This window comes from Ictidomys tridecemlineatus, chromosome 9 (assembly GCF_052094955.1).
Source record: "Ictidomys tridecemlineatus isolate mIctTri1 chromosome 9, mIctTri1.hap1, whole genome shotgun sequence".
In the NCBI taxonomy this organism is placed as follows: domain Eukaryota; kingdom Metazoa; phylum Chordata; class Mammalia; order Rodentia; family Sciuridae; genus Ictidomys; species Ictidomys tridecemlineatus.
Genome location: NC_135485.1, coordinates 57,160,416 through 57,178,670, shown reverse-complemented (window position 1 = coordinate 57,178,670; position 18,255 = coordinate 57,160,416). Strand labels below are relative to the sequence as shown.

The window sequence follows — 18,255 nt, the reverse complement described above, 5'->3', positions numbered from 1 at the left end:
GGAGGAAAAGCACTGAAAAGTCATCAGTGATTATTTCTGTGTGTTGGGATTATGAGTGGTTCATATTTTCTTTTCCATTCATGTGTGTATGTGTGTGTGGGTGTGGGTGTGAATGTGACATTTTTCTATAAAAATGTTACTGAACTATAATTGGCCATCCATAAAGTTGAGTGGTCTTTAAAACATCCGCAGAGTTGTGCATCCTACTTCACTAATTCCAAGATATTTCCACCACCCAAAAAGAAGTGCCTTGCTCATTAGTAGTCACTGTCCATTTCCCTCCTCTACCCAGACTCTATCAACTACCAATCTACTTCCTGCCTTTATGGATTTGTTTATTCTGAATATTTCATATAAATAGAATCATATGACAAGTGATGTTTTGTGTTTGGCTTCTTTTTGTTTTTGTATAATGTTTTCAAAGTGCATCCATATTGTAGCATTCATAGGTACTTTGTTAATTTTTATTACTGAATAATATCCCATTGTTTAGATATATCTTATTTGCTTATCCATTCATCAGTTGAAGAACATTTGAGCTGTCTCCACTTTGGGGTTGTTATGAAAAAATGCTGCTATGAACATTCATGTATAAGCTTTTTGAAAATACGTATTTTCAATTCTCTTGGATATACATAGGAGTATAGGAGTGGAATTACTAAATTGTAGCTCTTAAATTTTCAAAAATGGCATGTGTGTGTTATAAAACATACTAGTTAAGAAAATAAAAATGAATTTTGTTCAAAAATTAACTTTACTTCTATCTTTTTATTTTGAAGAGGATGTAGATTAGCAATTAGACTAACTTCTTGACTTACTCATATCTTCTAAGCCTCAAGAAAACCAACCTTTCTGCCAGTTCCAGCAAGTAAGCATCTAGTGGTTTAGATACCAGTCTAAATCTTCTAAAGTACACAAGGAGAAAACCCACCAAGAGTTTGAGTAGTTTGTACTTGATAGATTTTCAAGTGTTAGGGGAAAACTGAAAAATTCATTCATTCAAGATCTTAGTTATACTGATTACATCAACCTGCCTCTTAGAGGGGATATAAAGAAGGTTCTGCATTGTTTGGCTGTCTTAACCAAGTTAATCAGAGGCTTCCCACTCTTAGTCCTGGGTCCAGTCATGTTTCTGCACAGCTAAGCAGTGGCTGAGCCTGGATTACAGCCTCCCAATCTAGTGCTTCCTCCCAGCCTACAGACAGCCTCTGAGGGAAGGGGAAATAAGATTCCTGTGCAAGTCTGTGATTCACGCAAGTTTCGATGGATTTAAGTCTTCAAAGTTGAAAATCTCAAGATAAATCTCCTACCTACTACTGCTAGGACATCATGATACTTTCCTGGTTGTTGCAATTCTTATAGTCCATTTGCAAAACCCTCGGGTCTCCTGAAAGAATTATTCATGTCTTATGAATAACCACAAAAATGTGTAAAAATTGAGGTGTTGACCTGCCAGGGAAACCCCTGTTTCATCATATGTAAATGAGGGTTTTCAGAAGTCATTTTTTTAATGTTCTGATATCACTCATCATTAGTATCCACACATATAAATATCTTTCCACTGTCTGGATTATCTACAAAGGAGGATTCAAAGAAGTTCTTACAGATACTGGGCAGTCATTCTTTCTGGTGGTACAAGGTACGTCCTTTGAATTATAAATAATTTCATTTTATAAAAGATATGGACAACTAAAATGTTGCAAATTGAAGAATTCCTTAATACATTGAAAATAACATTTTAATTCACTTGTATAGTTACAGCATATATTTTTATTTGGCACTTTAAATATTATCTTCTATGCTTATGTGTGTATGCTTATATTTATTTATTTTGGTATATATATATTGTTAATACTTTACTCTGATGTTTGTTGTAGATTATATTAGGGCTTTAAGACAATTAATGTCTAAAAACAAATTGTAGAAAAAGAACACACAAAAATTCTACAGATGTGGATTTTTAAAAGTTAATTTGGAAATGTACAACCCTCTTTCCTTCCTACATATTTTTAGAAACATGAGAAAAAATGGGAACAACATTTACAGGTAAAAGGAGAGAACATAAAGAATGTTAGCATTCCTAGTTGGCAATGTGTTTACATAAAAGGTTTCTTTTCTCTCTTGAAGCTCTCTTGAAGTCTCTCTTCCCATGTCAAATATTATTTAACATGATTTTTTTAATCAGCTGTTGACATTTTGGGTTCATGATATACTCTTATGACATTTCATAATGTAAGAGAATTGGATATGTGCTGTTATTTTCTGTTTTAAAATAATATTTATAGCTCTCCTTATAAAACATACTTCAAATGGCAGAATTAATTTTTGTTTGTTTGGAGGGGCTCAAATCCAGATCCTTGCTCATGCTAAGCAGACACTCTACCATGAGCTATACCCCCAGCTCCAGAATTAATTTTTATGATAAGTATTAGCTATAAATGATATCACTTACTCATGAAAATGAATCAATACACTTTATGAAAATTATAGTATTCTGCTTATGGAGAAATACTACATTATATTTATGTTCAAAATGCTTCATCTCCCTTCTCTTACTTCAAAACAATAAAAAAAGAAATTTTATATATTATTTTAAAAGGGTAATAGCAACGCTTCTAAATTTTTCTTTTATATCTGCAAAATGAACATGTCAGGGCTGGGGATATGGCTCCGTTCGTAGAGTGCTTGCCTTGCATGCACAAGGCCCTGGGTTCAATCCCCAGTACCACACACCAAAAATAACTAACTAACTAAATAAATAAATAAATAAATAATAAAAATAAAACTTGCCACAATAGAAGGCAGAAAACTTTGTACCAATGTGGATTTACTAATACATCAAATAGTTTACACCATACTATAAAGAACTAACAGGATAGATATCTATCCATCAAGGTCACCATTCTAATCAATAAAAAAATAAATATGAAAAAGCCATGTTTTCAAAAAAAATTACTAGAAATGAGTGTTCTATTAAATTCATTGAGAAAATATTCCTAATAAGCATTAAATGTTTTATGCTATACATAAATGGTAGAGATCCTGAATTATGGATACACATTATTCTGAAGGCATTTGAATCACAATCTACATTCCAATCGTTTAATGTCCTCCAGCATCTCTAAATCTCTAATCTACACACCCCTTGGTTCCTTGGAGAACAGCCTTCAGCCCAGCTACTACTGGCTCCTGAGCCACATTATGGACTGTGAACAGGAAAGAGTTCCATATTTCCCAAGTTAAAAAATAATACTCTTGGGCTGGGGTTGTGGCTCAGCAGTAGAGCTCTCACCTAGCACATGCAAGGCCCTGGGTTTGATCCTCAGCACCACATAGAGATAAATAAATAAAATAAAGATACTGTGTTCAACTACAACTAAAAAATAAATATTAAAAGAAGAAATAATACTCTTGTTTTACTTGTAGATAAAGTTGAAAGATGAAAGTGGTGATTATGCTCACTGCCCTTTTGCTCACAGCTGATTGCATACCGGTAAGTAACCTCTTAATGCCTATTTCTGCAAATGTATGAATGGTTCATACATTCTGACTTTTAGTGACACCCAATCCTGGCAACAACAATAAAATAATTGTGGAGGAAAAAATCCACCATTTCCATTTTTAAGAGTTCCTTTGGACCTGAAAGCTGCTCTTTCTATTTTAAAAATCCTTGTTAGAAAAACAAGAGATTTGAGTCATGGGGAATGGAGGAGCCTGGCCTCAGAGCACAGCAGTAGTTCTCAATCTTTATTGTCCTTTGGAATCATTTGGGAAACTTTTAGAAGCCCTAATGTCTGGGTGCCACGCCCCAAAATCTGACTTTATTGGTCTAGAGTTTGATCCAGGTATGGTAGTTTACTTATAAACTACCCGGATAAGTATTTCAGTGGGCAGCCAACGTTGAGACCTACTGCAGTGAGGGAGTGACCCCGGCAGGGGGAGCTGATTGCTCTGGAGTAGCTGGACTCAGAGACAGCAGACAGAGGTAGTGGGTGGAGCAGGACTACAGCTCAAGTTGTTATTATGAACAAAGGGGAGCGTAGTATCCCTGAGAGGATGACCTGAGGTAATATGTCCCAGTCTTGAAAAGGATTAGTGACTGTGGTTAGCATATACAAGATTCATTCACTCGTTCTGAAGACCAAACTTTACTGAGTATCTGCAAGTCAGGCAATTGTGTCAGGTGCCAGGATAGCACATAAAACAAAACACAGATCACCCGTTCAAAGATTTAGAGATTACATTTCCTAGTCAATTACTGTGATTATCATTATTGCAAATTTCCTCCATCTCCTTATTTTCTGTCTCTCAATTTTCACAGGAAATACGTTTTCATCCTGAAATTCAACAGTATCCTTTCTTAAGCTGGAAGGTAATTCTTTGCTTTCTCATTTTTTCCATTTAATACTTCAATTGAGGATGTTTACTGTCTCCTTGGAAGATATGATTTAGAGAGAAAACATTTGACATTTTCAAAGTTATATTTTCAGGAACATACAGTATGATTAGGGTGGGAGCAATGGTGCTCACCTGTAATCCTAGCTACTCAGGCGGCTGAAGTAGGAAGATCACAAGTTCAAGGCCAGCGTGGGCAATTTAGCTAGATGATGTCTCAAAATAAAAAAATAAAAAGAGCTGGGGATGTAGCTCAGTGGTAGAGAGCCCTGGGTTAATTGCTGGCATGAAAAACCAAAACGAGAAGCTGGGGTTGTAGCTCAGTGGTAGAGCACTTGCCTAGCATGTATGAGGCACTGGGTTTGATCCCCAGCACTACATAAAAATAAATACATAAAATAAATGTATTGTTTCCATCTACAACTAAAAAAAAAAAGAAAATAAAAATAAACCAAAGCAAACAAACAAACAAACAAAAAGTATAAGTGGAAGGTTTTCTGTGAGGTAAAGATTAAAAACCTAAGACAAAAAGCATAGGAAACAGTCTGAATGTAGGAGATGGAAATTCTGTCAATTAGGGAATATCATCAGAAAAACCTTTCGGGACCTGCAAGGACTATTAACACACACCCTGTGTCACCTGAACTCACCAACTTGTTTAGCTACTTCTCTTTTGCAAATAAGGGGACAACATCAATCATGAAATATCACTTATGAGCAAAGTTTGAAATACAAATCAAAGGGTTTAAAGAGTCCCACCACAAAGAAATGATAAATGTTTAAGGAGATGGAGATGCTACTGACTCTAATTTGATCATACTCATTGTATACATGTGCATAAATATGCACAATTTTTGTGTCAAAAAATAAAAATAAAAAATAAATGGAATTCAAGTGAGTAATCAGAAACCACTAAGATTATTTTGGATTTGTAAATTAGTGTCTTTACTTTTCAGAGAGTCTATAGAAGAGTGACTGCACATTGATAATTGATGTTTCACATTGTAAACCTGTAAATACATATATTATTCAAAATTCCTCCTAAAAAGTCATATGTATTTATTTGAGATAAATTTGGCAATTTATCTCAATTGCCAAATTTCTGCTTTTTTTTTTTTTTTTTTGGCCATCATCCTTAACACAGATGTAGACCTGCAGCTTGTGGCCTCTTTGCTGCTTTGCATCTTCTTGAAGTTGCTTGGAGTACCTTTGAAAGCTCAAGTTTCTGCTCAGAACAGCTTGCAGAAAGCTTCTGCACCTGGTTTTCTGCCTTCTTCCTTTATAGACTGAATAGCTTGGTAGAGATAAATCACTATATTCCTAAGACTCCGTGTTGTTTTTCCTGGTAGAATTAATATTTGGAAGTGTTTTTGTACTGCCATTCATCTCAGTTAACCCCTAACTCCCTTCTCTTCTATATGACTGCCAAGTTACATTACAGCAAGCTTCTATACTTACCATGGACCTTAAAGCAATTTTTGTAATTTCTTCTTTTAAGTATTATATTATTTTCTTCAGGACATTTAAAAATATATTTAAACTTAGATGAAGTTGTTTAAAAATTAAATGACACATAACTGCATTTTCCTCCTTTTTCTTGCAGCGCTGTCAGAGATTATGTGAACAACTGAATTTCTGTGTAAGTTTTTATTCTTGTTTTTCTGTTTGTTTATTATGAATACTTGGAAGAGGAGAGAGGGCTCAGGAAAATAAAGGGAAGGACACAAAAATGTGAAAGTCTTTGATGTTTGTTATCATAATACTAGCTATTCTTTTAATTTATGCCTTCTTTTTAATAAAACTCCAAATAATTAGTTATGGATTTGAATCCCCATCCTAACAAAACTGCTAATTAATAGAAGAACTAAAATTTTTGAATTTGTCTGAAAAAGATTACTGTAAAATTTCTGAAAAACATTGAGAACACTTATTAATACTAGTTCTCTCAAACTTCAATTCAATGTTGCTTACCAAAAAATAATATGAGAAAGAAAATTTTAAAGGAAGAAAGCACTCACTTAAATCCATAGAATTTGATTTTTAAAATGTCTTTGATTTTTTTTTTTAAAAAAAAACTTATTGTTTTTAGTTTTACTTAAAGTGTAATTGTTTGTATTTCTCTTGTTTGGGGTCCACAGTGATTCCTGAATCTTCGGAATAATAACTTTCATCATTTTTGGAAAATTATTATTTATTATCTTATCAAATATTACTTCTTCCCTATTCCCTTTCTAGTCTTTTCAAATTACAAATACACATTTGACCTTTACATTGATTACGTCCTTTACTATAATTTCCATCCTTTTGTTGCAATATACTTCAATCTTATTATTTTCTTCTGATTTATCTTTTGGTTCACTAATTCTGTCTTCAGATGTACTTAACATGATACTAAACCAATTGATTGAATTTTCATTTTAATTATCATTTTTCCAGTCGTGGTTATTGAATCCAGGGGTGCTAAACCACTGAGCTATATCTCCAACCCTTTTTATTTTTTGAGACAGGTTCTTGCTAAGTTGTCAAAGCTGGCCTTGAACTTATAATCCTTCTGCTTTCAGCATCCTGAGTTGCTGGGATTCTGTTTTTCAGTTCTAAATGTCATTTGATACCAAAAGCTGCCATTTAAATACTTACTCTCTCGAGCAGCTTAGTCATAGCTTTTTACAATCAGTGTGTAATAATGCCTCTTTGGGGGTCTCTGAAGTATCTGCTATTGTTTCTTTTTTCTTTTATTTTTCACTGGAGCAAAAAATGTTTTTAACCTCCCATTTTGGAGTTTCTTCAGGAGGAATGATTCGTTTTTATTAAATGGGAAACATTGCTTATGAAAACTGTAGAAATAACTTGAGGGTCTGGATGAAGTTGTCTTCCACCAGAGAGGATTTACTTTGGTTTCTCTTGTGGTATGAGATTTGGCCATGACATTCACCATTTACCTTGGTCTAATAAGAGACTGAGAAGATGAGAACCCGTCCTTCTGGTTCACCCTTCACTCCTCAGGGGAGGGCCTTGGGCTTCTATTTTAAACCCTGGTTACTTACCATGACCTTTTCTCTCTGGTAGCTCTTGGATGGGAACTTTCATTCCTCAGCCCTGGAGTTTATCAAAAGCTCTACTCTGCTTCTTAGCACTACTTTTGGAATTGCCATTTGCCTTGAGGGGAAAAGTAAAACAAAATGCCTCCCTGGGATTCTTGCCCTGTAACATTCGTGGGTCCATAAAACTTTCCAGTCTTAGATCTGCTCCCTTCAAACATGCTTTAAAAGAATTATTTTTGTCCAAGTCTTCTACTTCTCCAGAAGGATAGGCTGAAAGACAAGGTTGAAAACAGAATGCTCGATTTTCTTTTTAAAGAAATAAAGTGCTTTACATTTTATTTATTACCTATCATATATATTCCAATAAACAGGACTTGGTTATAAGTTAATGAAATTTTTTTAAAAAATGGTATCGGTTGAAAATACTTCCCTTCCTACACATGTAACTTTAAAATATTATTATTGTGCAGATACTCAATATGTGGCTTTTCCATGTCAAGTCTTTATAAACGCATTTTTGTCTTGATTTTTGTTTTATCAGAAGAAGCCACCAATAGACGGAAGAACTACCATAGCCCCATCCTTACCACCAAGAATAGAAATTGATCGTTTTGTGACTTTTGATCCTCTAATCCCTCTTGACGACAGGCGGGGAGATTCATGATGAATGAAGTTCTTCAAGAATGTCATAACCTAAAGCAGCATCTTCCTCCAATCAGTATTTAGTACCACAGCTGAAGGTCAAAGATCTTATCTCACTGCTCCTTGTGCTATAGCATACCCTTTTCAATGCAATGCTTCAATAAAAACTTCATATCATTATTTTATTCCTAGTGGAATATCTTTTCCCATCATTATTGGCATTATAAAGAGCGACCAGGGAAATGACCGTAGGAATCTAGGAAATAAGATCTCTTTCCCCCTGGAAAGTTATATGCCTATCACAGAATCAGGGGTTATATAACAAAGGAAAAGGGGGATAACAATATGAGGAGGAGCAACCTGTAGTCTCTGTGGAACTGGGGTAGATGATGGGTGACAGAAGGATTCTCTACCCCCCACATTTAGCGCCTTGAAGAGATTACTTGGGGAGTTTCTAGCAAAAAGAGAGGGGGTTATAAACCTTTTAATTAGATAGAAAATTATGAAGCCATGGGGATGTACACTTAAAATTTTCTTTTGTCTTAGTTTGGAGGGAAATTTATAAATTTCTCCCTAATCTGTCTATAGAGATTGTTAAGGTTTAGATCTGGAATGTCTTTCAAAGGCTTATGAGTTGAAGGCATGGTCCCTAATTCAGCAATGCTCAGAGGTATGGATTTGGGTAAGTGATTGGATCTTGAGGGCCCTGATCTATCAGTGGATTAATCCATTGAGGGATTCTAAGCTGAATGGACTATTGGGAGATAGTGGAAACTTAGTTGAAAGGACTGGGTTCTTGGAGGTGTGCCCTTGGGAACTATATCTTGTTCCCCATCTCTTCTTATTTTGCTCTGTTTTCTGGATGTTATGAGGTGAGCAACTTTGCTCTACCATGTCTTTCTGCAATCATACTGCCTCACTACAGGCCCAGAAACCATGGACCCAGCCAACCATATATTGAAACCTCTGAAACTATGAGCCAACATAAATTGTTCCTCCTTTAAGATATTTTTCTCAGGTATTTTGTCACAGTGATGAAAAACTGACCAACACAGAAATGCACAAAACAAAAAGAGCAAGAAAAATTTTGCAAATGTTACTCATTTTTCCATCTTTACAAAAATATAGTCTGTTCTCCAGGAATAGAAACAATAACCCAGCCATATCTAATTACCAACAATGATCACAGTCTAGTAGTCCTTCTGTTCTTCTGTGATGGGGAAAGTCAGTACATGGCATTCATAGAGGACTTTGGTCTTCTTTGGGAAGTTTTCTAAAGGTATTTCTTCACAGCTTCGTGTAACAGGGTCACACATGGAAGGCAAAGGGAATAGAGTTAGTGTAGGAGACATGCAACTATTTCATAGAAACATGAAAAATATCTACATGTAAAGGGTCTTAAAGGCCACTGAATCGACAACACCTGGGAGCTCGTCGGAAACGCAGAGGAAAGCAGGCTGTGCTGCAGACCTAGGAAGCAGTGTTTGCATTTAAACAAGATGTCTGGTGCTCCTTAGTCTCAGCATCAGTATACTGACATCTGCGAGAATGCCTCTAGCAACAGGGAATTCACTCTGTGCCGAATATCCCATTTCATATTCATTCTTTGGCTAGTTTTGAACTTGAAATCTCATTATTCTTTATGTGAAGTTAAAATGTGATCCTAGTCCAACTCTTTGAGGTCTCATTAAATAAATCTAATCTATTTTCCCAACGATCCTTCTAATAATATTATCACCCCCAGTTAAAATTTATCAGTCCAACTATTCCCTTTGACACATGGTTTGATGTCCCCTAATATCCTAGGAATCTTCTCCAAGCACTCTTCAGTTTTTATGTAGTCCTTGCCCCCAGTCATGGTTTCTCAGAAAAGCACAAAATACCACAGAAATGATCAGAAAAATGACGAAAGTGAAACAATTACTTCCTATATTCCAGATTCTGTCTATTATGATTAAGGGCTCTATCATTTTAACCACTAAGTCCTTTTCATGTGTTGCTGAAAACATGTCTGAGCTCATCTGTGCTAGCTCTTGGACCTAAGAACAGGGCCTTGCATTACCCTCTGTTATTTATCTGGTTGGACTCAGTTCAGCGTTCTCACATGGAGATGTTTTTAATCTAGATTCTATCACTGAAAATATTTCAGTTTACTAGTACAACATAGTGTCAAGTTTCTCTGTTCATTCATCTACCCATTCACCAGGTTATTTTATTTAAATATTTATTTTTTAGTTGTAGTTGGACACAATATCTTTATTTATGCTGAGAATTCAACCCAGGGCCTCACACATGCTAGGTGAACGCTCTACCACTGAGCCACAACCTCAGCCCTTCACCAAGTTATTTTTAAATACATTTTGGTCCAAGGCACTTGGAAGAAAGAAAAGAAAAAGACAAGCTGGGTTTATCCTGATGGGTGTCTCCTTGTTTCCAGGCACTATTTCATGTAGCTAGGAAGGTGCTATGAAAATAATAAAATATATTTGAATGTGTGGCAGATTCTCTTAAGGGTTATGAATTACAGTTTCATGACAAAAGCCTGGAGAACAGCTACAATACTCAAGCACATCCTTACGTGGCTAATTGACACAGTTGTATTCATCCTGACAACCGGGGGCCTGCAGGGAAAGGCAGAGCTTCCCACAGCTTCCCAGCCCTGGCTCCACTTGAGGGTCATCCGGAACTTTTTCCTACTATGGTACTGCTGCCCTATCCCAGACCAATGAAGCTGACATTTCCGATTGTGGAAGGAATCAGGGAATCAACATTTTAAAACTGCTTTAGGGAGTTTTAATGTGCAACCAGATTTGAGGATTACTATCCTACCTGGATTCTCATAAGCGAAGCTCTGGGACTTTTCTGACCCCCATGGTGGTCAGTGTAGCTCGCAGTCCCTTAGATCTGCTGTGGCTTGAAGATCCCTACCAAAATTTCTGTTGAAATTTAATTCCAAAAGATTAAAAGGTGGAACCCTTAAAGGGGATTAGGTCATAAAGGCTCTATCTTCATGAATTGATTAATCCATGCATGGATAAGGGGGTTATTTCTAGTGGATCTGTTATAAAGCCAGTTTGACTCCATTGCTGGTATGAACTGCTCTGGCCATGTGATGCCCTGCATCATCTCTGGACTCTGCAGAGAGTCTCCACCAATGAGAAGGCCCGCCTAAGAGGTGACACCTTCACCTTGGACTTCCCAGAATCCAGAACCATGAGTTGGATAAAACTTTATTCATTATAAATTACCCAGTCTGTAGTGTTCCGTGATAGCAACAGAAAAATGAACCAAGACATAACCACAGTTGGGTGAAGAGGTTCTCTAGCTGTGGGGGTGGGGTGGAAACATTCATGGACCCCCATGAAAAGCAGCACTCCTTAAGATTATGGGAATAAAAATTGAGAGGGGAATGAGACAATCAGGTACCCCTGCAAAGGACAAATGCACTCCAGGAATCTTAACTCTTAGCTTGTTTGCATGGTATGTGCTCTCTCCTGCTTTCCTACACTAACTCATGCCTTCTTAGCTACTCTGTACCTTTCACCCTCCTACTCCCACTATTCTCAGTCTCATCCACCTCAGAAACAAAATGCATCATTAAAGCCAGTATACCGTCCATGACTCTCCAAGGATAAACAACATCAAAGTACAACTGTTGAGGAATCACTAAAACAGCAAATTCCCAGGATGCTTAACCTAATTATTCTTATGATTGTGTTTCCTCCCCTGTTCCCAATTTATGATCTGTGTGCTGTCTTCACAGATGTAGCAACTCGTTTGCATCCCAAGTATCTCAAGGCAAAGATGATCCTACCAGGAGAGAAGTACTTGGCTCAGGGCTGACCACCCCTCCCTCAAGGTTGAAGCGCTCACACAGGACCTGCAAAATCAACACCTTAGAGAATGTTCTCAAAGCCACCCCTGAAAGCAGCTCTTTCACTTTAATAAAACTAGCTTTATCCTTTGTCCAGAGAACCTACTTGACACACTTTCTTTGTCAGTGCTGTGTATCTCTTTTGCTCTAGCAAGAAGTCCCAATAAAATGTTGTTCTGGTCAGAGTTAATCCTTTTTTTTTATTGATTGTTCAAAACATTACAGAGCTCATGATATATCATCTTTCATACATTTGACTCAATTGGGTTTTGAACTCCCATTTTTACCCCAAATACAGATTGCAGAATCACATCTGTTACACAATCACATTTTTACATAATGGCATATTAGTGACTGTTGTATTCTGCTACCTTTCCTATCCCCTACTAACCCCCCTCCCCTCCCCTCCCCTCCATCTTCCCTCTCTGCCTCCTCTGCTGTTGTTCAATTCTCTCCCCCTTTTTTCCCCTCCCCCTTACCCCTCACAACCTCTTATACTTTTGTGTATCATTGAAGGTCTCCTACCATTTCCATATGCTTTCCCTTCTCTCTCCCTTTCTCTCCCCCCATTCGTCTTTGTTTACCGTTAGTCTTTTCCTCATGCTCTTCCTTCCTGTTCTGTTCTTAGTTGCTCTCTTTATATCAAAGAAGACATTTGGCATTTGTTTTTTTAGGGATTGGCTAGCTTCACTTAGCATAATCTGCTCTAATGCCATCCATTTCCCTGCAAATTCTATGATTTTTTCATTTCTTAGTGCTGCATAATACTCCATTGTATATAGATGCCACATTTTTTTTATCCATTCATCTATTGAAGGGCATGGCAGTCATTATGAAGTCAAACAACAATAAGTATTGGCAAGGAAGTGGGGAAAAGGGTACATTTGTACACTGCTGGTGGGACTGCAAATTGGTGAGGCCAATTTGGAAAGCAGTATGGAGATTCCTGGGAAAGCTGGGGATGGACCCTCCATTTGACCCAGCTATCACCCTTCTTGGACTATTCCCTGAGGACCTTAAAAGAGCACACTATAGGGATACAGCCACATCAATGATTATAGCAGCACAATTCACAATAGCTAGACTGTGGAACCAACCCAGAGTTAATCCTTTAACTGATTCTTTTGATGGACAGCACAAGAACCCACAGTAAAAGAGCCCACCCAGAAGTAACAGGATGGGATGGGAGCAGGAAGAGGGGCACTGTAGCACTCCTTGGTTGTCACAGCATGTGATGTGTGACCATGTGTTAGCACGTGCTCAAAACTCAGCTGGAGTAAGAAAGGCAGGTTTTCCCAGCTTCCTCTGCTATATCAAGGTAATTCTCAGACACATTTGTGCTGGGTACAATTTTGCTTTTTAGAAAGCTGTATTTGATGAATTTCCCCCATAGAATGTGTTTTTTATGTCTACATTGACCAAACTTTGACACTTCGTCTTTCCCTGTCAATTGTTGGAAGCAACATAGGAAATAAGGAGAAGAAGCATTGTTTATCTCCAAGAGTAGAACTTTCATGATTAAAACCATCCGGATTCTAAACCTCTGCAACTGGGACAAACAAAACAAAATAGAACAAAACAAAACAAAATAATGGTCAAAAGATGAGATATAGCTTAGGTTCATTTAATTATAATATGATGTCTGTGTTGTATTTTTCTATGGCCATAATTGTGAGTTTTCAATCAGTTGATTAAAAAATAAATAAATATGCAACAACCAAAAAAAAAAAAAAACCCAAAGCTGATACACACAGAATTTCCAATGTTGCTTGTCTACAGGATTTGGTTCCGCTTGTTCTGAGGGGCCCTCTGGTGAGATTCTCAGGTATGTGTACAGTAGGTCTGGGCCTGCCTTAACTGGGCAGTGCCTGTGCACTTCCTGTGCAGGGGAAGTGTCACTCTTTGTCATTATGTACCACGAGAGGTGCTGTGGCTGGCTGCAAAGTCAGGGGTAAGCAAGTTTTCGAAAAAAAAAAACAAACAAATTCTGCAGACAGACGGTCTCTCCCTATCTGACATCATGTTTGTGTAAGGCCTATTGTCTAAAAACACACAAAGCCACAGAATTCTTTGCCAGGATATTTTGTGGGGTTAAGAGAATGCCTTGTTGGCATTGCTCCCTGATGGAATCTCCTCTTTGTCTGAATGCACTTCATCAGCAGCCCAGGAAGTCTTAAGTTTGGTTTGTTCTGAGCTCAGTGAAACTTCAGGCCCTAGTCAGAGTCAGTGCTCCTGCTGTTGAAAACGGCAACATGGAAAAGTCACTGGAGTGGCCTGTGTGCATGTGGTGGGTAGGCAACAGACTATCGGTGTAGAAATAGATTTTAGAATTTTTATATTTTTAAATTCCAGACGTTTACACTTAATTTTCAATGAGTTTCATAAAGCACATACTATGCATACTATGTAAGCAGTAGAACATGGATATAACTGGAAAAATAATTGAGCATGCACAAAATTTTATGTGATATGTGTGTGTGTATATATATATACATATTATAGGTATATGTTCAACTTTTTTGTGTGAGTGATAAGCAGGGTAAAATAAAGCAAAAGTCCCACGAGTAAAATCCTGAGGTAAGTGACCCTGCTGATCAGCCCACTGAGGTTTCCATTTCTTTTAATTCCTATGTTTCTCCTTGTAGTGCCCCTGAAGGAAGAAAACAATGACAGAATCAATGAAGTTTTGTGACTGTGGAAGATCCTTTCTTTACCTTTCTTTGTTGCTCAATTAGAAGTGATAAGACTATAGTCATAATATGTTTTTTCCATTCCTAAACTTCTAGAAACATAGTAAAAGAGCCAAAACAAAACAAATCTACCCCAAGTCTAAAGAATCTATTTTTAGAAAATTAAAGTCTATTGAAAAAAAGAAATGAAGGGAGGAAGAAAGGTAAATTGAGGATATAGCTCAGGTAGTAGAGTACCTGTCTGTCATATGCAAGGCCCTGGTTTGATCCCCAGGAGTAGAGAAAATTAGGATCTATATTGGTTGGGCACAGTGACACATGCCTGTAATCCCAGCAACGAGGGAGGCTGAAGCCAAGGCAGAAAAATCACAAGTTTGAGGCTAGCCTCAGCAATTTAGTGAGACCCTCAGCAACTTAGCAAGACCCTCTCTCAAAATAAAAAAAATAAAAAGGACTGAGTTGGATTGGATATTGTGAAAGTCAGAAACTTAAGTCAAAGGTACGACTCAGTGGGAAAGCACCCTGGGTTCAAGCCCCAGTACAACCTCCTTTCCACCCCAACAATTTACTTACTGTAGACTTGTTGTTGTTGTTGTTGTTTTGTGTGGGTGGTGCTGGAGACTGAACCAGAGGTGCTGAGCTACATCCTTTTTGTTTTGAGACAGGATTTCACTGAGTTGCTGAGGCTGATCTTGAACTTGTCATCCTCTTGCTTCACCTTCCTGAGCAGCTGGGATTATGGGTATGCACCACGGTACCTGGCTTTACTATAGGTTCTCTAAAGTCATTCTAGTCATTTTTTTTTTAGTTAACAAAGCAGGTAATTTAAACATTTACTGGCTCTTAGACCCTATTTTGTAGAATTATTGTGGAGATCAATTTAGGTAGCATACTCCTTTGCCTAAGAAGAGAGCTTATTAGTTATTGGTTTCATTATGATTGTTTTATTATTATTATTTTTTTTTTAGTTTTGTTTTGAGTCTCATATACGCCATCCCATTTGACCTGACTTTTTTGAGGTGTTTCCCAGATTTCTGGAGTCATCTGGTGCTGTCCCCGACCTGCGCGGGCAGCTGAACTTAAGGTCGCTCGTGTGAATTTCCAGAGACACCAAATAAAAACACAGACACACACTTTACCTTTAAACAAGCTTCAGGAACAGTTTCTCTGCTCTCAGCCTCAGGCTCCCCAAATGGGAGAGCAAGAGAAAGTCATGAGAGAGAGAGCGAGCACGTTCAGAAGTGGGCCTTTACTGGGGGGACCCTTATTCATAGAAAGTTCTATCCAAAAAAGGCCAGAAGGGGCAGGGTTACAAGGGACAGGTGAGTGTAATTCAACCCAAGGGGCAACATGCCCTCAATTTCCTGAACCCAGACAACGCCCAGATCACTACGAAATGCAGTGAAGGTCGAAGCCTCTCTCTTCAGGATGGAAGGCGAGAGTCATTCCGAGGGGCTCCTCACAGTCTGGGACTCTGGGAAACTGATTCTCTCTGAGCCCCTCTCCAGGAAGGCTTAATCTCTCTGTCCATTGCCTGTGACCAAACATGGATAACATAGATGCTTAATTGTCCTGTGATATGGAGCATTCTTACAGCTCAGGCCTGTTTTAAAGTGGCCAGGATGCTTTTGCTCCAGAACGGACCCGACAAGTTTTCAGCATAAAAGATGATATCTTTCATCTTGTTGTCCCTGCCACCTAACACAGTGTCTGAGGAATACTCATTGAGTTGAATTGGATATTGTGAAAGGCAGCAATTTAAGTCAAAGGTACGACTCTGTAAGTGTGGAATATCAGACAATACAATGGGGACAGAGGGAGACAGCCTCTGGGGTTAATGTTCCTCAGATAGCACCACATGAATTGCAGCCCAATCTGTCTACATAAAGTCAATCTAGTTGTCTTCTTTTATCAGCACAGGAGAAAGAGTAGTAGGTGGACAATGGCCCAAGGTAGGGGGTGATGGACAGGGGTAGGCCAGAGGGACACACTGGATCTCAAGGGAAGTTGGTTCCCAGTGCAAAGGTGCCCAACAGCTGGAAGTCCATCCTGTACAGAACTAAGGGGCCTGGGCACCTCTGAGGGACAGTACAGCAGGCCTGTGTTGTAGACAGCTCAGGCTGCCTTAAAAACAGACACTAGGGGCTGGGGATGTGGCTCAATCGGTAGCGCGCTTGCCTGGCCCGGGTTCCATCCTCAGCACCACAAACAAACAAAATGTTGTGTCCACCGAAAACTACAAAATAAATATTAAAAAAAAAAACAGACACTATTTTCTCACAGCAGTGGAGGCTGGCAAATCTGACCTAAGGTTGCCAGCCTGGCCAGGTTCTGGTAAGGCTGCTTTCTTCCTGTGCCTTACATGGAAGAGAGACTGGGAGAGAAAGAACGAGTGCACTTTTTTCTCATAAGGGCACTAATTCCATTAGGAGGATCTCGCCCTCATGATTTCATCTAAACCTAATTACCACCTCCTAATAACGTAAATTCTGGGAAGCATGATTCAGTCCATGACAGCCTGGGCAGCTGGGTTGGAATCTGTATTAGTCAGGGTTCTCTAGAGGAACAGAATCAACAGAAGGTATGATTACAAAAAGGAGATTTATAATTTGGCTTATACGACCATAAGCTGGATAGTCCACAGTGGCCATCTGTAGGCTGGAGAGCTGGAGGAACAAGTAGCTGCTCAATCCAAGATGCTGACACCTCAGAACAAGAGGGATCAACAGTGTTACCCCAGTCTAAGACCAAAGGCTTCTGGAAACTCCTCCCTAGAGAATCACTGCCAGATTCCCCTTTGGAAGCATGAAGAAGCAAGAGTCTGATGTCCTCAGGAGATTGCAACAGCAACCAAGAATCTGTTCAGAAAGAATGGAGCTTCCATCTGTTGTTGCTTCCTTGTTCTTCCAACTTTTATTCCAACCAAGCCACAGACCTATTGGATGGTGCTGCCCATGCTAATGGAGGGTCTGTACTTCAGTTCACTATCCCACATGCTGATAGACCCAACCTGATCTTTTCTTAAAATTGGGAGCCATCTCAACACAAGCCATGAAAAGGTAATTTCAGCTTTACTATAAATTACAGCAAATTCTGAACCTGCTTGGAATGCCTGCCCGTGCCTTGAACTCACCCATGCCTGGCTCTCTGACCAGATAGCAGCCCTCTCTAAACCTTAGTGATGCCTCACAAATCTTGGCCTTCCCTGGCCAGATAACGACCTTCTCTGAGGCTCTAATGACCTTCATAAATTCTGATGTCGGGGCCAGCAAAAATGTAAACTACCATTTGTGTTATGCTCGTCAGAGTTCTGTTTTCTGTAACCCCCCCTTTGTGTAACTTTCTGGGCTATAAACCTGGGCTGCAGGAAAGCTGCTGCAGCTGTCTTGTTTCCCATGGTTTTGGGTGGGAGAGGCAGCCTGGCCGGTCGAAATAATAAGCTTGCTTTAATTTGATTTTAATTGGAATCAGTGGTCTTTTCTTGTGTCCTCTTCTAACAATGCCAATCATTCCTAGACACACTCTCACTGACACACCCAGAAGTTTCTTTGGCATATCTTAATCTAATCAAGTTGACAATTCAAATTAACCATTATAGAATCCTTATCTTTTC

At 38.5% G+C, this 18,255-nt stretch overlaps 1 long non-coding RNA gene across 1 annotated transcript; it reads left to right on the top strand.

The window, feature by feature from the left end:
- The first annotated feature begins 4,258 nt into the window (after window positions 1-4,258).
- Window positions 4,259-8,263, top strand: LOC144366512 (uncharacterized). The gene is made up of 3 exons (XR_013425573.1): window positions 4,259-4,372; window positions 5,999-6,034; window positions 7,978-8,263. It is a non-coding gene; the product is annotated as an uncharacterized LOC144366512 (long non-coding RNA).
- The last annotated feature ends 9,992 nt before the right edge of the window (window positions 8,264-18,255 follow it).